The 5,166-nt window shown below is 39.3% G+C and overlaps 1 pseudogene; it reads right to left on the reverse strand.

Annotated features, from left to right (window-relative positions):
* Positions 1-3,196: 3,196 nt before the first annotated feature.
* LOC119253420 (60S ribosomal protein L6-like) lies at positions 3,197-4,756 on the reverse strand (annotated as a pseudogene).
* Positions 4,757-5,166: the final 410 nt, after the last annotated feature.

Here is a 5,166-nt window from a genome sequence, read left to right on the forward strand (position 1 = left end):
CTTTGCATTCTGCTAAGATGTAAAATGTTCTTGGGGAGAGTTAAACATGCAATTTGGAGGGGAGTGTCATTGGCTGATTTTTTTTTTTCCTGAAAGCAGTTTTAAGGCAAAGGTGGAGCGTAAAAGAGAATTTCCTCCATTTTCCCAATTTGATGAGTCTTTGGAAGGCTGAGGCAGAGGACTGGGAAACGTCAGGAAGGGAAAAGAACATTTTCTCTGCCCCATAAAAGACAATGACCAATGTGTTCACTTGAGTCTCAGGCCTTATATACGTTCGTATATATTACTGCGTATCTCATCCATATAGGAAGTCACTGCCCACTTATATCTATTGGTTTTTTTAAGTGCTGGATTCTAGACCTTTCTGTAGTACTGGGTCCAAGCACAAAATCCATTGAAAGGTCAACATTGTATTCATGTACTAAATGAGGGGAAAAATTGACCAGACAGAACTGTGGAAATTTTCCTTTTTGGCCTTAATAATCTGGCCAGAAAAATCTTTGAATCAAACAGAAGCCTTATAAAAACCATCACTGAAAATACCAATAAGCAAGAAGGTCCCAGAAGGAAAGTCTCCCCTCTAAAAGTATCTGGCTACCTGCAAAGGGAAGTGGTTGGAGGGTATTCCCAATAATTGTAATTAAGCATCCCAAAGCATGCTAAATGCCACTAGCTCAGTGTCTTTGTCCACATAATGAAGATAACAGCTAGCAATATCACAAGGTCTTTGCAAAGAATAAATGAGGTACACAAATTCTAGCATAGTATCTGATACAGACAGTAATGGGGTTGAATTTCATAGTCCCAAAATATATTATGTTGAAGTCCTATCCCCTCGCACCTCAGAGAGTGACCTTATTTGGAAATTGCATCATTGCAGATAAAATTAACTAAGATGATGCTAAAACACAGTGGACCCTAATCCAATACGACAAGTATCCCTACTATAATAAGTGGAGCTAACACACCGGGTGAAGATTGCCCTGTGATAACAGAAAGAAAGGAAAATGCTACAGTTGCAAGTCTAGGAACACTAAGAATAAAGCTTAAAAGCAAGGAAGGGGCAAGAAAGGATTTTCCCCTACAGGTTCCAGAAGGAGCAAAGCCCTGCCAGCGCCCTGATTTCAGACTTCCAGTCTCCAGAACCATCAGGGAAAAATGCTGTTATTTTAAGCCACCCAGTTGTGGTATTTTGTTATGGTAGCCCTGGGAAACTAATCTACACACCAAACACTAAATGAACATCAGTGTCGTTAAGTAATCTTTTGTTTAAAAATATATGTGCATCTTACATATGTGTGGATTCAATGCAATCCCTATCAAAATCCTAATGGCATTTTTTTTTGCAGAAATAGAAAAGGTCATCCTCAAATTTATTAGGAATTAAGGAACTCTGAATTGAAAAAGACATTCTGAGAAAGGAGAACAAAGTTGGAGGCCTCATACTTCCTGATTATAAAACATATTGCAAAGCTACAATAATAAAACAATATGGGGATGGTGCACACACACACACACACACGCACACAACCCAATGGAATAAAATAGAGAGTCCAGACCTCACATATATGGTCAAATGATCTTCAGTAAGAATTCCAAGTTCACACAGTGGACAAAGGACTGTCTCTTCAACAAGTGGTATTAGGTAAACTGGCTATTCAGATGCAAAGATTGAAGTTGAAACCTTACCTTAGACCAATTACAAAAATTAATTCAAAGTGGAGAAAGGCAAATATTACACCTAAAACTATAAAACTCCTAGAAGAAAACATGGGAGGAAAGCTTCATGACTGAATTTGATCATAACTTCTTGGATATGACATCAGGATAGGCAATAAAAACAAAAGTAGCCAAATAGGATGATATCCAACTTAAAAGCGTCTGCACATCAAAGTAGACACTCAAAAAATTGAAAAGACAACCTATGCAGTGGAGGAGATAATTGCCGATCACACATGTAAAATTGTGTTCATAGCCAAGCTAGACAAAGAATTCTTACAACTTATGGGCAGAAAAACAAGCAACAATTCAAAAATGGGCAAAAGACTTGAATAGATAATTTTCCAAAGAAGACTAAGGCCCAGCAAGCATAGGGAAAGATGTCTAACCTGACAAATCATCAAAAGAATGCAAATCAAAACCACAATGAGATATCACCTCATACCTATAGGATGGTTACTGCCAAAAAAACAGGAAATAATAAACTTGTTTGTGAGGATGGAGAGAAACTGAAATCAAAGGGCTGCGCACCATTGGCAGGAACATAAAATGCATAAAATGCAACAGCTATGGAAAAGAGTGGGAGGTTCATATGGGGAATTACCATATGATCCAGCAATCAACTTCTGTGTGTGTATATAGATCTGTAGATATTTTTTCTGTGTGTGTGTGTGTGTGTGTGTATGTGTGTGTGTACACAGTGAAATTGAAAGCAAAGTCTAGAAAAGATATTTGCACACCCATGTTCATTGCAGCATAATTTGGAATAGCTGAAAGGTGGAAGTTACCCAAATGCTTGTTGACAGATGAATATATACAGAAAATGTGTTACATACATAACGATGAAAGATCGTTCGGTCTTAACAAAAATAGGGAAATCCTGTCACATCTTACAACATGAATGAATCTTGAGGACCTCGTGCGAAGTGAAATATGCCCATCACAACAGGACAAATACTGCATGAATTCCTTTATTTGAATATCTAGATTAGTGAATACTCAGAGAAACAGAGAGCAGAATGGTGGCTGTCGGGGGGGGGGGGGGTGTGGGGAAGGGAGTTATTCATGAGAGTTATTCAATGGATATAGAATTTCAGTTTTGCAAGATGAAAAGTTCTAGAGATCTGTAACACAACAAAGCGATCAGTTAGCACTACTCAACCATACACTTAAAAATGCTTCAATGGTAGTGTTTATGTTTGGGATTTTTTTACCACAGTTTAAGTATGTGCGTGTGAATATGTATATACATCTATGTTCTGGGAATTCACCATAGCTATTTTACAATTCCTATTAAACATAAACGAAAATTACTGGAGGTTTGATTTTTTTAATTTAATAGTAACATTTAATTTCATAAATAGTAATAATATTCAGTCTTAATGATATGCTAAATGATATTTCAACAAATGTCTTAAAACACTCAATTCTTTTTTTGTAAATGCTCGTTAGTTTAATTAGATTCTTTGTGGGAAATTTAGAACGCCCATTTGTGAGGATGAATTCCATTGGTGAGAGCAAACACAGAGCGGAGGTGGCCCTAGACAGCTTGGACTTTTTGCAGAATTTGCCAGTCCACAGCCTCCTGATCGACCTTGCACTGCTGTCATCTCCTAGTTCTCCTTCTCAGCGTCTAAGATCTCACCTTCCTGGGGTCAGGGCTTATGCAGCTTCTCCATGTTGAAGTGAGCATCAGCGAGGTGTTCTGGGATCCTCACGTCACTGGTATAGATGTTGGTGGAGGAGGTGATGACCAGTGTCTGATGTGTCCAACACAAGGGACCTCGACTGAGGATAGAGATCCAGTCAAAAGAAGCAAACGAAGGCCCAGCTGCTTCAAGAAAACTACGTCTTGCTTCTGTGGTGCTGTTAGGAGGATCTGACTGGTCCCAGGAGTGATGCCGGTTCTCACTTTTCTCACATGCTGACTGAATGGTTTTTGCTGTGACTCAAGAGATTTTGAGGCCCATCTTCAGTAGGATAATACTGGGGCATTTTGCAAAGTTTAGCCATTTGGGTACCGCCATTCTTGTCACCAATATCTGGTTTTGTGACTGCAGCCAGAACTTTCTCTTTTTTTCTTTCCAGTCCTGGATTTAGTAGCTGAATACTTCCTCTTGTACTTTCTGGAATCTATAGGAGATTGGGAATATCTACCAATTCTTCTCACTAGGACAGGTTTCGGCTCTAGTGATGCTTCCCTGTCTTAAGCCTTCTTTATATATATATTATATATTTTTTATTTTATACATTTTTACATCATTTTTCATTTTTGCACAATGTATGCATTTTCATCTTGGTTATATTCCCCATACAATTCCCACCCCCCTTGTTTTGATCCTACACCCTCTCCCCCACCCCAGTGTGTCTCTGGTTTATAGTTGCTTGTTGATAAGCTTTGGAAACAACCCAAATGCCCAAAAATAGATAACTGGATCAAGAAAATATGATATATATACACCATGGAATATTACTCAGCATTCAAAAAAGATAAACTCATGCCATTTGCAGCAACATGGATGGAGCTGGAAGGGATCATGCTCAGTGAAATAAGCCAGAAAGAAAAAGAAAAATACTGGATGGTCTCCACCATCTTGCTTTTCCATCCACCATCCACCATCTTGCAAGACGGGAAAGAGAACTAAGGCTCCAGTTTCCGGTCTATATGCCAACACACTCAATTCTTATAGTATCTGATTAAAAACATAAGTTGAGAAAATGAAAATAAGCTAATATTCACCAGAAACTTACTCTGTTCCAGGTACTATTCATATTTTACTCTCATTGAATTCTCATGCCAATCCTCTAAGACAGATAGAAAACTGAGGCACTGAGAATTACAGCTGTTGGACTCATGCTTTGAACCCAAGCAGATGAACATCAGTGCCTGCTCTTAACCCGCCTCCCCAGACTGTTTCCTGTCATAACCTCGGTCCTCGGTGTTCCCTGTATGTCAGTTTAGACAATTATGTTAACGTGAGTCACTGTGTTCAGTTCTACCCACTCACCATCCCTGAATGACAATGGTGTCCACCATCCTCCGGACACGTGCAGTTGGGGCAAATGTTGTGGGTGGTTACCATTTCATCCCAAGGCAAATTAACTACCAAGTCCTAAATCTGCTGCTCCTGTCTCCCTCTTCTGACAGTTCCCCGTGGTCTTGCCTGTTGAATTAGCTGGCCTCAGAGTGAACCCTGAGCAGGTATGCTCACTCTCGTAAAGCATCTAGCCAAAAGGAAGGTGCCACAGCTTCAGAAGAAGAAAAACTGCATCAATGAGCAGAATTCTTTATTGGACTCGATCATTCCATTTCATCTGTATGTGGCATGTGTTTCATTTTGCAAGCAGCTGAGTTGTGTTAAAATCAGGGTCAAGAATGCCATCTCTGTTTGTGTGATTCTGCGAGTTCCAGAACTATGTTCCTGCAACACATCCCCATAAAAATAG

This window comes from Talpa occidentalis, unplaced genomic scaffold, assembly GCF_014898055.3.
Source record: "Talpa occidentalis isolate TD23 unplaced genomic scaffold, MPIMG_talOcc4v2.1 talOcc4.2, whole genome shotgun sequence".
Taxonomy (NCBI): Eukaryota; Metazoa; Chordata; class Mammalia; order Eulipotyphla; family Talpidae; genus Talpa; species Talpa occidentalis.